The following is an 18,828-nucleotide window of genomic DNA, read 5'->3' as shown; positions in this document are numbered from 1 at the left end:
GCATGAGCTAGAGCTCACATCACTAGTTTTATTTCTCTCGACTGTGTCCCTAGGCCTGCCTCGCTCCACACTGTATGCTATGCCGTGATCGTCATAAATGCTTGCTCACATTTAAGGTGTCATGCGTGCTGCTCCTTCAGGTTGTAACGGCCTTCTCCCACCCTCATTGTATTTGGCCCACCAGCCCTGGCCTTGACCCGCCCAACCGTAGCCACACACTCGCCTCTCCTTGATCACTTCCCGGCATTTTTTGAGACTCGTTTCCTCTGGGAAGTGAGCTGTCTCTCCTGACCTTCCTGGCTTGCTAAAGCATGGTTCTGATTCAGGATGCCTGGAGCAGAGTTCTGAGAATATGTATTTATAAAAACCCTTGGGTGATTCTGATGCTGCACGATCGTGAATCATCATTTAGTAAATACTAACACACTGTATTGTATTTGGCCGTTTATTTGTCTATATTCTTCACTAACCTGTGAGCTCTATGAGCCAGGGGACATATCTATCTTGTTCACTTTCTAACAAGGAGACAATCTAGCAATAAGAGACACTCAATACCTTTTTGTCAAATAAATACATTAACTTTGTGACTTTTAGGGGGGGCTATCCAGGATTCCAACCTATAATCTTCAGGGTTGTGAGTAGGAGTATCTGGTGTGTGAAATGTAGCTAAGTGATTTTAGTAAATCATATCTCACACCAAACTACAATAATATTATTCAGATGTTTGTCATAGCTCTGATATCATTCCAGGATTGTTCATAAGATGCATACTAAAGCTTAAATCCTGAATGCTAATGGTTTCTGATTTCTCTTTTATATAGAAATGAGAAAAAAATGTTAAAAGTCAAAGCCAATATTAGCTTCCCTGTCAGATTCCATATCCTTGACCAATATTTACTAAGAGTTTCTTTTGAGAATAAAATTGTAGGGTTTGTGTTAAGGATAAATTGTTAGGTATAAATGCCATTACGAAAGTCCAGGTAAACGTCAAGGTAAATGTAAGTAAAGGTGAAATAGAAGTGTTCGTGCATATGTACACACGCACACCCTTTAATTTTAGGCCGGGGTAATATTTTAACCTGTGAATGTTAACATTTTCCCAAGTGTTATACTGAAACTAACTTGAAGGTTTATCAATGGAAATAGAAAATGGTTTTCCCCTTGAGGACAATTCTTTCTTTGGAGCCTGTTGTGTTCAACTTACTAATCATCACAGGCAGCTTGTTTTGTCATTTCCCTTCTCTCCTTGCTCCCCTAAAAATCAAAGTCTTAAACCGTGATGGAAAAATCAATCCTGGTCTTTATGGCTTTGCTGCTGCTAAGTCGCTCAGTCGTGTCCGACTCTGTGTGACCCCATAGATGGCAGCCCACCAGTCTTCCCCCGTCCCTGGCATTCTCCAGGCAAGAACACTGGAGTGGGTTGCCATTTCCTTCTGCAATGCATGAGAGTGAAAAGTGAAAGTGAAGGGGTCAGTCGTGTCCAACTCTAGCAACCCCATGGACCGCAGCCTACCAGGCTCCTCCATCCGTGGGATTTTCCAGGCAAGAGTACTGGAGTGGGGTGCCATTGCCTTCTCTGTTTATGTCTTTAAAATGACATAATTAAATATGATTATCTTGGGGGTATTTATAATTCTTAGAGAATTAGGTAAGATAAAAAGATTTGCTCAGATAATTTGCATGACTTTCCATTTTGGTATTGTCAGAATGAAATCTATTTGTTGGTAACCCTGTCTTTAAATTATATAGGATAGTCAATTTCCTAATGAAAACTCAATTTGTATCTGATTATTAACGTGATGCATCATCATAGCACATGTTGATCATTTAGAAAATAAAAAAATACAACCCATAATGCAATATATGGAGATGATTAATAGCTCATGGTTAGTAGCTTGTGCCTAAACTTCTTTTACAAGAGTAGAAAATAGATTTCTTTTTCAGGGTGTCTTCTATTAACTGGTACAAGCTATTTGGATGACTGTTCTAAGAAAAGCAGGAACTGCTTCTAAGCAGAAATGGAAAAATAGTAGTGAACAATTAGCAAAGACTAATGTGGTGGGGTTGGGGAGTGAGAGATGTGGGAATTATGCCATATATTTGTTATCCTTGATTTTGAACAAAATACCATGTGGACAAAGATGGGTAAAATTTATTTTTTAGTATACATAAGGCTAATTGTTGAGGAAGTTAGTGAATTTGTGCAAAAAAGCTCTCAAACCCTCCTACTCAGTTGTGAGCAACCTATAATGTCATTCCTTATATGTGGAGAATTAAGCACATTTTATCAAAATAGAGCATTAACATTTAGGCATATTTTTTTAGTGTGTCTTCTTCCATGAACATGGCCCTTTCTATACAGTGCCTTCTTTCTTTATACATTGCCACTAGGGGCTAGGCATTTGAGGTTCACCCCTTGATTATCACCTTTTAAAATTTGCTTATCATTATTCACTTACCATTTTTTTTTTCCCCAGAAAGGAGCAAAATGAAGAGTTGGGTGGAGGAAGGAAAAACAGGAAGAAGAAAGAGAGGCAGGAAGGGAGGGAGGAAATGAGACAGTTAAGGAGGAAGAGAAAAGTTGAAAGAGGAGAACACACTGATTTAGAGAGATTTATTGCAACGGCAAATCCCAAGAGAAAAGAACAATGAATCCTTAAAAGGAAAGTGGAAAAGCCTCAACTCTCTCAGACAGTCTTCTCTGGGGATGCTGACTGGACACTCTTTACCCCTGGTAATCGATATGGTCATTTGCAATTAAGCTAAGGGAAAGGCTGAGGGGAACAGGAGTCTCTGCCTCCACCCACGCCTGTGATCTGAGCTGTGGGAGCAGAGAGGAAGTCTGCAAATGGATACATGATGTCATGGAGCCGAGGTGGAGATGGGAGCAGGGAGGGAGTGAGAGACAGCAGGCTCAAGGAGCTTCCCCTCTTTCGGTGGAGACTTGGCGAGCTGAACTGAAATTAGCTGATCCTGAGGAAAGTCAAACACAGGCAGGAGGAAGTGGCAGTGAGAGGTGAACTGTGGGAAGTGGGCTGCAGGAGGTTTTCCGTGTCCACAGTCCCAGAGCAAAGGAAGAGGGCTGCGGGGCCGTGGCAGCTCACTAATGTGTCAGGAGACGGCTGAAAACCCTTCAGCCAGACTTCACTCAGTCTCTCAGTTGTGTCTGACTGTTTGTGACTCCATGGACTGTAGTCCTTCAGGCTCCTCTGTCCATGGAACTTTCCAGGCGAGAATACTGGAGTGGGTTGCCATTTCCTTCTCCAGGGGAATCCTTCTGACCCAGGGATCAAGCCCTCCTCTCTTGCCTCTCCTGCATTGGCAGGCAGATTCTTGACTACTAGCACTACCTGGGAACTAACCATTTGTTAGTGGAAATGCTGGGGAAAAGATAGAAAAGCATTTGTGCTCAATGTTTGCACTTTGGCTTATATGGCAGAGGGAAATTGAGTTCCAAAATCTGTAGCTTCATTAATGGGCTATGCACACCGCCATGCAGAGACCTAGCCCTGTCCTCCAGCAGGCTGGCAGCAGCCCCGAGCCTCCCTGGACCACAGTCAACTTATTCTGCTCTCTAGCAGATCCCAAGCAACTACACAAAGCATGGCCTTATAGCCAACCAGGCCAGGGAACCAGCCCCGCCTACCAGCACACCCACAGTAACTGGCCCCGCCACAGCAGAATGGTGTAGCCTGCCCACGTAAGGGGCACCCCTAGAGCACACACTCTGTTGAACAGAGGGAGCATGTTGAGGACCCCACAGGATGTCTCCTACACAAGGCTGCTTCTCCAAGATTGGGAAACAACCAATCCACCTAACACAAGGAATAAACACAGAGAATTGGGCAACACGAGGAGACAGAGGAGTGGGTTCCAAATGAAGAAATAAGACATAACGTCAGAAAAAAAACTAAGTGAAGTGGAGATAAGTATCTAAGAAAAGAGCTGGACACGATAATTCCAAAGATGTTCACCAAACTGAGAAGAAGAATGAACATAGTCTGAATTTCAATAAAGAGAAAATAGCAAGAAGAAATACAGGAGTCAAACAGTGAAAAATGCAGCTGAAATGAAAAATATATAAATTCTCCAGTACACAGAGGACTTAAAATAAATGTTAGCTCTTTTCTGTTTACTTTAAATGTTTAAACTTAATTTATTGGCTGATGCACACTAAGGCAAATGTTCACCCATTGTTTCAAGAATCATATAAAGCTATTCTTTTATAATTAATTCCAATGAAATATCTTAGATTGATTACATTGTACCCTTGATCTTCTATAGTAAAATAATATTAATGTTGCTAATATATATACCATAGTAATCCCCATATAATATTTTTCTAATTGAATGTTGTAAGTAAAGCCTGGTATAGCAAGGCAGGAAAGTGACAGTATGCTCAAACAAAAAGAAATTAATGTATGAAATTTTCAAGGAGGTATTTCAAGGTGAAGAGAACAAGGGAGTCTTGAAGCTGTCTGTGAGGGCAGCCAGATGGAACAGTGGCCTTCTGTGGAGAAATGTAACCCTACCATCCAGCAACTGAGCTCAGGGAGAACTTACATATCCTGACCTCCCTTTGTTCCTGCCCTCTGTTCTACCAGAGTCTCCCATCAGCTGAACTGAATGAGAAACCAGACTGGATTCGGGAAAAGAAAAAAAGATTAGCCAGCATAGTTGTGTATATGTGTACATACACATATAAAATCAAAATCAAAAGAGGCTCAAATGAGTGCCTCCACCAAGAGAATAAGGTTATGTGCTATAACCTGATTTGGGTTTGGAAGATAAATATCAAGCAGTCAACTCTATCAGGGCAGAAGTTCAGAGCAGGGATTCATCAAGTTCTTGTTGTACACCCCTAGTGTTACCTGAGAACAGAGTTCGTCTCTTTTTTTCTTTTTTTCAGAGTTCACCTCTTGATGGGTATTGGGCCAAAACAACCATGCTGAAGATCAGAAGGAAGGATTTATTACTACTTACAGCAAGTAAGGAGAACACCAGGGATCTTTCCCAAAGCCGTGTCTCCCTGAACAGTAATACTGCTGCTGCTGCTGCTAAGTCGCTACAGTTGTGTCCGACTCTGTGCGACCCCACAGATGGCAGCCTACCAGGCTCTCCTGTCCTGGGATTCTCCAGGCAAGAACACTGGAGTAGGCTGCCATTTCCTTCTCCAATGCATGAAAGTGAAAAGTGAAAGTGAAGTCGCTCAGTCGTGTCTGACTCTTCATGACCCCATGGACTGCAGCCCACAAGGCCCCTTTGTCCATGAGATTTTCCAGGCAAGAGTACTGGAGTGGGGTGCCATTGCCTTCTCTGGAACACTAATACTGGGGAAGTTTAAAGCTAAAAGTATTGGGTTGGCCAAACAGTTCGTTGAGGTTTTCCTGCAACATCTTATGGAAATCCCAAAAGAGCATTTTGGCTAACCCAGTATCATATATGCATATTCATGAAGAGGCTTGAGTGGTTGATAGAGTCCAAGCTTTAGTTGATTGAAGTCATAAGGGTCAGACAAGGTCAACATCATCATCCATTAGGTTCCTGTAAATCTGGTGGCTGAGTGATTCAGACTGATCTTTCCTAGTGAGTCAAAACTGGCAGTCTTCACAACTAACATGTCACCTTTGCTATCATAACTTTTCTTGCTTGGTAACAGGCAGTGTTTCTGTATTCTTTTGTTCCCTTAGATCATTAATTACTGAGACCTGTTTAAGGGCAAGCATTGTGGCAAGGTTTAGATCACAAAATGACTTAGGCCAAAAATGGCTTCTCCTCTCTCAAGAAAGCATTCCTGGTTCTCTTTCTTCTGGGAACCCGTAGCTTATCAGGTTACAACAGGATAGCTGGGAAATGATTTAACTAGCCTGAAATTCAGTCTCTATTCTTTGGAGGAAAAGAAAGATGGCTCCAGACTGAGATCGGATGTGAGTGGGTTAAAATTTCCATCTGCATCTTGAGAAGGGCTGAAGTCAACTCCCCAGTGAACAGACCATCTATTATTTACCTCACTTAATCTAGTACTCATGGCACAAGAAGTATCACCACTGGGATTCTAGCTTGCCCTTTTGACTAATAACTTTCTTTGGAGGGATCTGTCTGGCAATGAGAGGAGCACTGGCTGTTCTATCATATGAAAGCTTTCAGATGTTAATGAAATTGGACTCATCCTTGACCCATTTCTGGTCACTGGTATTTCACCTGAGAGTGACCTCAAGTGATAGCCAAGTGGGAGATAATGTTCTAACATGCTTCGGACATTTGTTTTATAGGGGAAACTAAGATATTTGTGACTTCATGTCTCACAAAGATGATAAGAAGCATTTCCTATTTTCAGATGAATTGAGAACAAAGATTAGTGAGCTGTAATTAGTGAGCTGACAATCTCAGCTCAATTTTTAGGGATCAGAGTTAACAGAGGAAATGATCTCTGAGTTTTGGGATGATAATCTTCACAAAACCTAGAAATCATACCTAAAATGTCTTTTCACTCACTTAGTTAGAGACATGCAGAACTCTGAGGAAGGCAAGCCATAAACATGGTTACAAATTCTGGCAACCTAAGAATTTTTCATATTGTGTAGTGATGATATTGAGTCATATGCTATTTCTTTTTTTGAAAAATTTTTGACCAGCCTGTGCAGCCTTTGGGATCTTAGTTCCCCAACTGGGGATCAAACCAGTGTCCTTTGTAGTGGAAATATGGGGTCTCAACCACTGGACCAGCAGGGACATCCTATAAGCTATTTCTTTATAACTCAGTTTCTCTTTAGAGAACCTTGGGATAAGACTGTCCTTTATTTCTGATCTTCCTTAGATTTCTATGAATGTGAGGGTAATGCTATCAATTGTAAAATTCCTAGATAACCCTGTATGCGAGACAGCAAGAGACACAGATGTATAGAACGGACTTTTGGACTCTGTGGGAGAGGGAGAGGGTGGGATGATTTGGGAGAATGGCACTGAAACATGTATACTGTCATGTAAGAAACGAATCGCCAGTCTAGGTTCGATACAGGATACAGGATGCTTGGGGCTGGCGCACTGGAATGACCCAGAGAGATGATATGGGGAGGGAGGGGGAGGGGAGTTCAGGATTGGGAACTTATGTACACCCATGGTGGATTCATGTAAATGTATGGCAAAACCAATATAGTATTGTTAAGTAAAATAAAATAAAAATAAAAATCCTAGAAATAGCCTGAAAAAGGTAGAGGAGAGAGCACTGATCTGGGTGCTGTTATAAAGCATTTTAGAGAATGTTTTGTCCATTGGAAAGTAGGTCTATTGATGATTCAAAGGTGTTTCATTTCCAAATTTTCTCAGTATGGAAACAGGCTTCTATGTAGCGCACCAGAGTGATTTTTTCAAAGTGTAGGCATTGCGTTTGTCTTGCTTAAAGTCCTACAAATGTGTTTTCATTTCAGTTAAAATAAAAACACATGTGTACATGTGGCTAATTCATGTTGATGTATGGCAAAACCCATCACAATATTGTGAAGTAATCATTCTCCAATTAGAATAAATTAATTAATTAAAAAAAAAAACCAAGCCACTCATTATGGTTTTAAAAGCTTGACATAATCTGCTTCCCATCTGCCTTTTCCATGCCATTTCCTACTGTTTCCTCACTCTGTACTCTAACCATGCTGAGCCCCTTGTTGGTCCTTGAATGTGTCAGCCTTGTTCTGGCCTCCTCAGGGTCCCTCTGTCTAGATGGCTCCTCTCTCAGATCTTCATTTGACTCCTTCTGTTTGATCTTTCAGTTGCGTGTGCAAACGTGACCTCTGCAGAAAGGCCGTCCCTGAAGACTTTTTTGAAACTGGTTCCTCATCTCAGTCAGGCTTTATCTCTAATCTCCATTTGTGTTTTTCTCAGAGCATCTACATGAAAGTAAATCTTGTTTATCTATAGGCAGCCCTTGGAGATGCTGCAGTTTTGGGTCCTAACCACTGCCATAAAGTGAATATCGCCAGAAAGCCAGTCACACGAGGTTTTTGGTTTCCTGGTGTATATAAACTTATGTTTACTATACGGTAGTCTGTTAAGTGTGCAATAGCATTATGTCTAAAGAAATGTACATACTTAATTAAAAGATATTTTATTGCCAAAAAGGCAGCATGATCTGAGTCTTCAGTCAGCAATATTAGCTACATCAAAGGTCACTGATCACAGGTCACCATAGCAAATATAATAATGAAAAAGTGTGAAACACTGAATATCGAAATGTGTCACAGAGACATGAAGTGAGCAAATGCTGTTGGGAAGACGGCACCCATAGACGTGTTGAGGCTGGGTTATCATGAACATTCACTTTGTAAAAAAAAAGAAAAAAGCAGTATCTGCGAAGTGCTGTAAAGTGAAGCACAATAAAACAAAGTCTGCCTGTAAGTACATGCACGCGTGCCAAGTCCCCTCAGTTGTGTCTGACTCTTTGCAACCCTACGGATTGTAGCCCACCAGGCTCCTCTGTCCATGGGATTCTCCAGGCAGGAAAGCTGGAGTAGGTGGCTGTGCCCTCCTCCAGCGTATCTTCCCGAACCCAGGTCTCTTAAGCCTCATGCATTGCCAGGTGAATTCATTACCACTAGCCCACCAAAAGTAGGTGCCTATAGCGTCTATCTTTGTAGAAGGTGATCACCTAGAGGGAAAAGACCTCTCTGAAGACCACTTTATTTCTAGCAAAGAAAATAATAGTTGGCCAAAAATAATTGTTTCACAATAAATGGCTCATGAGTGAATGAGTGCTTGCACCTCTGGATTGAAGCCCTTCATCCTAATTCCTCTTCTGGATTTATCCTTAAAACAAACATGACTTGGATTTGGTTTTAATGGCTTTAAGCTTTTGATTAGCACTAGTAACTTCCTCTGAGGGTCCCACTCCCTAAGTGGCTTGAAATTCTTCCATGCAAGTTACTTTAGGTGTCAACATTATATCTGTAGCCCTATGAGAGCCAGGAGATGAGCTTGATAACATATTTGGATGTTTGAGTAGCAAGCTTGAACAAGTGTCATTGAATATAACTAAATGCTTCTTGAATTAAACTTGCCCTTCATACTTAGTCAAGGTTCTGGGCATTTGCAGTAAAAGGGTATTTATTAGTCCACATGTACTCTTCTTGTATTTGTATACTGTTGCTTTACATGGAGGGTTGTTTTCATGGAGTAAATGTATCTATCCTATTGAAACAGGTATATTTACTAACTTACCTGTATAATTATGCTTTAGGAAGCATCACTACAAACAAAGTTAGTGGAGGTGATGGAATTCCAGTTGAGCTATTTCAAATCCTAAAAGATGATGCTGTGAAAGTGCTGCACTCAATATGCCAGCAAATTTGGAAAACTCAGCAGTGGCCACAGGACTGGAAAAGGTCAGTTTTCATTCCAATCCCAAAGAAAGGCAATGCCAAAGAATGCTCAAACTACCACACAATTGCACTTGTCTCACACTCTAGCAAAGTAATGCTCAAAATTCTCCAAGCCAGGCTTCAGCAATACGTGAACAGTAAACTTCCAGATGTTCAAGCTGGTTTTAGAAAAGGCAGAAGAACTAGAGATCAAATTGCCAACATTTGCTGGATCATGGAAAAAGCCAGAGAGTTCCAGAAAAACATCTACTTCTGCTTTATTGACTATGCCAAAGCCTTTGACTGTGTGGATCACAATAAACTGTGGAAAATTCTTCAAGAGATGGGAATACCAGACCACCTCACCTGCCTCTTGAGAAATCTGTACACAGGTCAGGAAGCAACAGTTAGAACTGGACATGCAACAACAGACTGGCCAAATAGGAAAAGGAGGACGTCAAGGCTGTATATTGTCCCCCTACTAATTTAATATATATGCAGAGTACACCATGAGAAACGCTGGGCTGGAAGAAGCACAAGCTGGAATCAAGATTGCTGGGAGAAATATCAATGACCTCAGATATGCAGATGACACCACCCTTATGGCAGAAAGCAAAGAACTAAAGAGCCTATTGATGAAAATGAAAGAGGAGCATGAAAAAGTTGGCTTAAAGCTCAACATTCAGAAAACTAAGATCATGGCATCCGCTCCCATCACTTCATGGCAAATAGATGGGGAAACAGTGGAAAAATTGGCTGACTTTATTTTTTTTGGCTCCAAAATCACTGAAGATGGTGATCACAGCCATGAAATTAAAAGATGCTTACTCCTTGAAAGAAAAGTTATGACCAACCTAGACAGCATATTAAAAAGCAGAGACATTACTTTGCCAACCAAGGTCTGTCTAGTCAAGGCTATGGTTTTTCCAGTAGTCATGTAGGGATGTGAGAGTTGGACTATAAAGAAAGCTGAGCATTGAAAAATTGATGCTTTTGAACTGAGATGTTGGAGAAGACTCTTGAGAGTCCCTTGGACTGCAAGGAGATCCAACCAGTCCATCCTAAAGGGGATCAGTCCTGGGTGTTCATTGGAAGGATTGATGTTGAAACTGAAGCTCCAATACTTTGGCCACCTAATGTGAATAGCTGACTCATTGGAAAAGACCCTGATGCTGGGAAAGAGAAGGGGACGGGAGAGGATGAGATGGTTGGAAGGCATCGCCAACTCAATGGACGCGAGTTTGGGCAGACTCTGGGAGTTGGTGATGGACAGGGAGGCCTGGTGTGCTGCAGTCCATGTGGTTGCAAAGAGTCAGACACGACTGAGTGACTAAACTGAAGCTGAAATTTACTAATTTACACCACTGATGAAGTGGTTTTTTGTTTTTTCACCTAACTCTTGTGTGCCTTGGTAATGTAGATTGATCCCTGAGAGATGAATTGCTATTTCTGATGAGGAGAAGCATTACATGGGTTTTCTTTGTTTGTTTACTATGGCATTCTGCCTTTTCTGCATTTAGCAATATTTGTTCTTTTCTCTTAATATATAGTATTCCATTGTTCTCTATCACAGTCCTTTATTCAGTCTATTGTAGATGGATATTGTTTTTATTCTCAGTTTTTGGCTTTTATGGATAGTATAATATGAAAGTTTTTTATATGTCTGAGTCCATGTATCTGCCTTTCTGTTGGACATACACACAACTGGCCTTACTGGATTCCTGTGTGTCCAGATTTATTAGGAATGACCAAGCAATGAACAAAAAGTAACTGCCTCAAGCTGTATCCCCTCCATCAATATGTCAGTCTAATTTGCTCTCAATCCTTTTAATGTTAGCCATTTCTGTAGATGCTTAGTCGTTACTATATTTTGAACCTGCTTTTCTTTAGTGACAAATGATGTTGAGCACCTTTTGATATATCTGACCATTTGGAGATTAGAAATTAATTAATATTTGTTGACTGTTTCTGCAAATTTTGGAAAAACCTCCATTTTTTGATATCCTTCAAAGCCATTTGCTGAGAAAACTGTCACAATAGCCTTACACATTTAGAATGACTTGAAGGTGCTTGAAAGCACCTGGAGATTTCAATGTAGGGTGAACAATAGCCCCTAGTAAGCAACATGACAGATATGAAAGGTAGGCTAAATATTTTCCCTCAGAAATATACATTGGCCTAAGTGAACAGGGACCCTGATCTTTTATAAGATTCTCTGGGACTATAAGAATATAAAGTGGAACAGAGAGGAAAGAGAAGGAAAAATAACTCTGGCATTGAGTTCTGTTAGTTAAGTCTCCCATGAAAGGAAGGATGTGGTTAGAGAGCATGAACCATGGGTCGTTTTCAAAATATTTCATCACCTGTCTGGTGTAAGAACCGATCCTATAAAGAGGCTAACCATAGCAGGCTTACAGCATAAAGGTTGCATGCCAATGTGCCTAAGTCCTGGGTACTGAAATGCTAGCGACCATCATGCACTCAGAAAGTATTTGAGAAAAAAGGGATGCATACAAAAAAATGAAATATGCTATGAGTAAGCTCTCTTCTTCACAGTTTTGTTTAGATCTGGGCTCTAAGTTCAGTATTAAGAAATATAAATTCTGTTATTAACCAGTATCACTTTAATCTATTGTGTGATGCCCTGTGAATCAATATCAAATTTGCTTATATCTTTAAATTTAGGAATAATATCTTCCTTATTTTTTCTCATTTGTATCAGATGAGATAGGTTCAGATTTGAAAATCAATAAAGCCTATTACCAAAAGGATATATTATTGTTAGAAAATTAAATTAATACTATTAGTGTTTCAGATTCCTTTTAGATTTAGTGTGATAAGAAATGTGAAACATAATGTATAAAATTATTTTCATTAGATGTACATTTAGATAAAGCACCATTTAAAAAGTGCTCTGAATCAGAATAGAAGCTATAGTAGTATTGATAAAACTTAACCTTACCAAAATGAAAATATCTGTTTATGATCTCATGACATTTAATTTTTTCATCAATGTAATATGAATGATAAGTGAAAGCTTATAGCATATAAAATGTTTTCATTAGATATACATTTAGATATAAGAAAGCTGAATTTAAAAGCAATCTATATTCAGAATATAACCTGTAGTAATGTTTATAAAGCCTATCAAAATTAAAAAATCTTCTAATTGTTTAGTGACAAGTCTCATGACCTTTAGATTACCTATTGCATTCAATTTTATTTTTAGTCCTTTCAGTTATCTTTCTGATCTCAGATATTTTACAGTGAATTAATTCCTATGTGGAAGAGTTTCATCTTCGTTGTGGGGGGTATGAGTCATTATGACTTTCATCTTATGCACAGCATTTCCCCATAGTCATTTGGGTAGTAATGAACTATTTAAGCATTTCTGAATATAGAGAGTAGGCATGAATTTGATGGTCATTTATTTGGAGTGAGGAAAATGATCTTATAATGTTAGTGATTATGCTAATTACTTCAAAGGGGTGCATTCAGCATGTGAATAGAGAAAATGAAACAGGAGACACTAATAACATTGCTAAAACACACAAACAGCATCTGTAAATGATTTAACCTTATGTAGCATTAGACAAATAAGTTAATTAAAATTACATAGGATATTATTAGATTAAAATTTGATCAACCTTTTTAATACATGTCTTTATTATTCTCCTTGTATGGATTTGATATCAATATCTTATATGCAGTTTTGTTAGCTCTTCACTTCAGAACTTAAATAAATCGTTGCCCTTAATATTGCCTATATGTGGTAGATATTTCAGTTCCTTAGAGAAAACGAGAGTGTCTCTAGGTCAGCTTGCTTTTATAATAGTGTTGGGAAGCCCAAACGCAGCATATAAATAGGCGTATTTGAAAGCCCTTGGCAGAGTGGTGCATAATGTGCAGGTAATGACGAAGATACAGTGAACTGAATTTCAATTCAGGCTGCCCAACAAGCTAGGAAACACACATAGCTAATTTAAACAAGGTTTAGTGGAGGGAAAAAAAAAATCACTTACTGCTATTCTTCTTAAAATGGATTGTGCATGTTATTTAATTATTAGTCCATTGCTCTGGATTAATTAAGTAACCACAGTCTTGCTAGATATTATGAAATACAGACAGAGATGCAGTATAGAGTCTGGGGTTGACATTCTACTTAAACATCCAGGAAAACAAGCATGTACCAGGTGGTCTCAGTGAGAATAAGGCAGTTGGCCTAGAAGGACGAAAGGAGAACTGGAAAACTCTGCATGGGTAATAATGGGAAATAGAATATTGCTTTCTTTTTCTCACTGTATGTCTCAGCATAGGTATGTATATGGGATTGTATTATTAAATTCAAATCAACTTCCATGTGCTTATTTTGTTTCCTTCTTAACTGTAGAAATATTTTATAGTACTACATTAGACAATGCAAAAAGAAGAAAAATATATATTAATAATGGGAAGAACACTTGTGATTGACATTCTCCTCTTAATGACTTTAAATGAAAATATTTATCACTATCTTAGAATATAGTTTTTATATTCTAAGATGTTTTCATAAACAGTATAATACTATCTTAGAAAAAAACTATCATGATTCAATTGGGAATTCATCCAGAATTATCTAGATTTTAAATAAATGCTATATAAATGATATTTACTTATTCAAAAATAATCAATCGAATATTAAGTGGCAGACAGTTGTTCATCAATTTCCTTTTTCCTTTATTTAATAATCAACTTTCTTAGTTTTACCTGGATACACTGACACCTAGATTTGAACTGTGTTTTCTGTCTTCTCTTACAGCCTGGAATGCCGCGTGACTAGATTCCAGCCTGAATACAGAAGAGGCAGCATGCCTCCTGAAAGGTAAGGACACTTCCTGTTTCACTTTACACTGTGTGGGAGATATTCTCATATGAAACCACTCAACTCCAGCCAGTATATCAGAGAGAAGCAAACTCTGATATTATAAAAGCCCTTGCATTTTGAAGTCTCTTTATTATGCCAGCTTTGCTGGTTGGTTAAATAATACAAGTGTTATAATGAATGATGTTGAGAACATTTTCATATACCTCTTGACCACTTCAATACTTTTTTTTAAGAAAAATGTAATGTCTGTTCAAGTTTTTGCCAATATTGGTTTTTGTTGTTACTGAGTTATAGGAGTTCTTTGTATATTATGGTTATTAACACCGTATCAGATGTGTAGTTTGCACAAATATTTTCTCCCATTCTGTAGGTTGCCTTTCCCTTTGTTGATGTTTTCTTTTGCTGTGTAGAAGCTTTTTGGTGTTATGTGGTCCCATTAAAAAAAAATAGTTTGTTGTTTATGCTTTAGGTGTCATATGTAAAAAACTCATGCCAAGACCCACGTCAAACAGCTTTTTCTCTATGTTTTGTCCTAGGGGTTTTATGACTTCAAGTCTTACATTTAAGACTTTAATTCATTATGAGTTAATCTTTGTAAGTGGTGTAATGTAGAGGTCTATTTCAATCTTTACATGTGAATGTCTAATTTTGTGTTTCAATTTTTATTTGTCTCAATATACTTTTTCATTTTTCTTATAACTTCTACTTTGATCTACTCATTGTTTAAATGTGTGATGCTTAATTTCCATATATTTGTGTTTTCCAGTTTTCCATTACACAATTGTGGGAAAAATAATACTTGATATGATTTCCATATTCTTAAATTTGCTACGATTTGTATTGCAGCCTAACATATGATCTATCCTGGAAAAGGTTTCATGTGCATCTGAGGATTATATGCAACAGCATTCTCCTTTTGCTGGATGAAATGTTCACTATTTACATTTTGGGTCCATTTTGGTTTATGAGCTTCCTTGTGGCTCAGACGGTAAAGAATCCACCTGCAATGCAGAGACCTGTGTTGATCCCTATGTTGGGAAGATCTCTTGGAGAAGGGAATGGCTACCTACTCCGGTATTCTTGCCTGGAGAATCCTCATGGACAGAAGAGCCTGGTGGACTACAGTTCATGGGGTCAAAAACAGTTGAACACGACTGAGTGGCTAAGCACAACAATTTGGTTTTTATGTTGTTCAAATCTACTGCTTCATTATTAATTCTCTTTTTGGATGATATATCCATGTATATCATGAGAAATGCTGGGCTGGATGAAACACAAGCAGGAATCAAGATTGCTGGGAGAAGTATCAATAACCTCAGATATACAGATGATACCACCCTTATGGCAGAAAGCAAAGAAGAACTAAAGAGCCTCTTGATGAAAGTGAAAGAGGGGTGTGAAAAAGTTGGCTTAAAGCTCAACATTCAGAAAACTAAGATCATGGCATCTGGTCCCATCACTTCATGGCAAATAGATGGGGAAACAGTGGAAACAGTGACAGACTTTATTTTCTTGGGCTCCAAAATCATTGCAGATGGTGAGTGCAGCCATGAAATTAAAAGACACTTGCTCCTTGGGAGAAAAGTTATGACCAACCTAGACAGCATATTATAAAGCAGAGGCATTATTTTGCCAACAAAGGTCCGTCTAGTCAAAGATATGGTCTTTCTGGTAGTCATGTATAGATGTGAGATTTGGACTATAAAGAAAGCTGAGTGCCAAAGATTTGATGCTTTTGAACTGTGGTATTGGAGGAGATTCTTGAGAGTCCCTTGGATTGCAAGGAGATCCAACCAGTCCGTCCCAAAGGAAATCAGTCCTGAATATTCATATGAAGGACTGATGCTGAAGCTGAAACTCCAATATTTGGCCACCTGATGTGAAGAACTGACTCATTGGAAAAGACCCTGATGCTGGGAAATATTGAAGATGGAAGGAGAAGGGGGCATGGTTGGATGGCATCATCAACTCAAGGACGTGAGTTTGAGTAAACTCCAGGAGTTGGCGATGGACAGGGAGGCCTGGCATTCTGCACTCAATGGGGTTGCAAAGAATCAGACAGGACTGAGTGACTGAATTGAACTGAACTGATCCAATGTTGAGAGTGTTGGATATTAAAGTACCCAAGCATTATTATATTGCTGTTTGCTTCTCCTTTTAGTTTTGTTATTATTTACTTTTGATATTTAGGTACTCCAGTGTAGGATGCACAAACATTTATAACTGTTTGTATCTTTCTGATGAACTGACAATCTTATAATTATATACTCACCTTCTTTGTCTCCTTTTACCATTTTTAGGTTAAAATCTATTTCGTCTGATATAGTTTTGGTGCTGGTGGTTTAGTCGTTAAGTCGTGTCCGACTCTTGCAACCCCATGGACTATAGCCCTTCTGGCTCCTCTGTCCATGGGATTCTCCAAGCAAGAATACTGGAGTGGGTTTTCATTTCCTTCTCCAGGGGATCTTCCCAGCCCAGGAATCGAACCCAGGTCTCCTGCATTGCAGGCAGACTCTTTACTGACTGAGCTACAAGGGAAGCCTCAATATAGGTTTGGCTATTCCTAATTTATTTTGGTTAATATTTGCTTGAAATACCATTTTCCATCTCTTCCCTCTCAGTCCATGTGTCTTTAAAGTTAAGTATGCACTGGAGGCAGCGGCTCACTGGATCTTGTTTTTCTACCCAGTCAGCCAGCTATGTCTTTTGATTAGAGAATTTAATCTATTTACATTTAGAGTAGTTATTGGTATATAAAGACTTTACTATTTCCATTTTGTTAATTGTTTTCTAAATATTTTATAGATACAGAGTTCCTCTTATTCTTTCTATCCTCTGTGATATGATGATTTTTTGTGGCAATATACTTTGACTCTTCTATCATAATCTTTTGTCTCACCACATTTATTTCCTTGTGGTTATACTGAAAATTATATAAAATATCTTGTATTTCTAACACCCTATTTTAAGCTAATAGCAATTTAACTTTGATAGCCTTCCTAAATTTTACACTATTAGCTCTGCCTCACATTTTAGGTTATTGCTGTTACAATTTATTAATACTGTATATCTAAAAACCGAATTATTATAATCATGATTATTTTTAATATTTTTGCTTTATTAACCTCTTACAATACCAGAGAATATGACTTTGACTATATATTTACTTTTATCAGTGAATTTTGTACCTATGTGTATGCTTTTATGGTGTTAATTAGCACACTTCTATTTCTGTGCCAAGAACTTCCTTTAGCATTTTTTGTGAAGCATGTATATTTGCTGAGAAACTCCTTTAGCTTTTCTTTGTTCTGGAAAGTCTCTGCCCACGCTCTGAAATCAGGTGTGGTCATGCTGCCTGTTGGGAACACTTGAGCAGGACTTCCTGGCTTGATTCTCTGCTCAACCATGGCTGTGGGCAGGGCTCTGCAGTTGCCTGGATTATTCTCACCAGACTTCCTAGTGAGGGGGTGGGGTGGTGAATTGTGAACAGGGGGCTGGGCACTGAACTCAATAGTAAGCAGTGTTATGAATTCGTTTCAGTGCCTGGTTGCATCAACAGAATATGCCCCAAAGCTGGCATGGCTAGTTGTTTGGGGACCCAAAGCAAACATATTTGTGCACTGAGTTCCGTGGCCACATGGGCCAGCTGGCTTTGTTCTGCAGACAAGCACATCACTAGCTGGGCTCTTTGTTCACTTGCCATTATAAACAGGGCTGTAGAATGGGTTATATAGCTTTCTGGTTGCTCTGGTTCATCTTTCTGGTTGGGTGGGTCTTTAATGCTGTATTCACGGCTACAAATTAGCTTCCTCACCTGAGTTGGGCCACAGGACAGACTCCAAGGCTGTCAAGGCTCATTATTTGGGGCTAAATCAGACAGAGCTGCATACCAACTCCCTGGCCAGACAGGGCAACTGACTTGGCTTTACACATAGCAGAGCTGCTGGCCAGGCTTTCTGCTCAGATGCTGCTAGGCGCTTTCCAGGTGCTCTGGCACGGTTTCCTGGTCAAGTGGGGCTGGAGTGTCTCTCAGTAGTAGGCAGGGCTGTGAATTAGCTTCCCTACCTGGGCAGGGCAGCAGAACCAGCTTCAAAGCTGGCAAGCAAGACTTGGTTGAGATCCCAAATCAGGCAGAATTGTGCATGAAGTCCCCTAGCCAGATTGCTGGCATGGACCTATAGAAGGGCAGAGCCACTGACCAGGCTCTATGCTTCAATGCTACTGGGCAACACAATTTCCCAGATGTTCTAGCCAGGCTTCCTGAGTGGGTGGAATAAAGTGTTCCCTCAACAGTGGGTAAGGCAATTAATTAGTTTCCCTCCGATGGGGAAGGGGAAGAGAAGCAGAATAAGTTCTAAGGATGGTAAGGCTCATTTTAGGGGAGGAGGGTACCAACTCAGGAAGAATTACACAGCAAACTCTTTGGCCAAATGAGGCTGCCAACTGGACTCTGCAGAAGGACAAAGCCACTGGCCAGACTTTGCCCAAGTGTTAATGGGTCATGCTTTGTGGGTGCTCTGTCCAGGTTTTCTGGTTGGTCAAGGCTGGGGGCTGCACTCAACAGTGGACAGGGCTATGAATTAGCTTTGCTGCCTGGGTGACAGGGCAGAACAG

The 18,828-nt window shown here is 39.5% G+C and overlaps 1 long non-coding RNA gene across 1 annotated transcript; it reads left to right on the top strand.

Moving 5' to 3' along the window:
• Nucleotides 1–4,896: 4,896 nt before the first annotated feature.
• Nucleotides 4,897–16,350, top strand: LOC138425418 (uncharacterized). Its single transcript, XR_011251206.1, has 3 exons — nucleotides 4,897–4,988; nucleotides 14,149–14,211; nucleotides 15,061–16,350. It is a non-coding gene; the product is annotated as an uncharacterized lncRNA (long non-coding RNA).
• Nucleotides 16,351–18,828: the final 2,478 nt, after the last annotated feature.

The sequence above is a fragment of the Ovis canadensis genome, chromosome 20 (assembly GCF_042477335.2).
Source record: "Ovis canadensis isolate MfBH-ARS-UI-01 breed Bighorn chromosome 20, ARS-UI_OviCan_v2, whole genome shotgun sequence".
In the NCBI taxonomy this organism is placed as follows: Eukaryota; Metazoa; Chordata; class Mammalia; order Artiodactyla; family Bovidae; genus Ovis; species Ovis canadensis.
The sequence above is the reverse complement of the archived record's forward strand: the minus strand, read 5'-3'. Positions and strand labels throughout refer to the sequence as shown.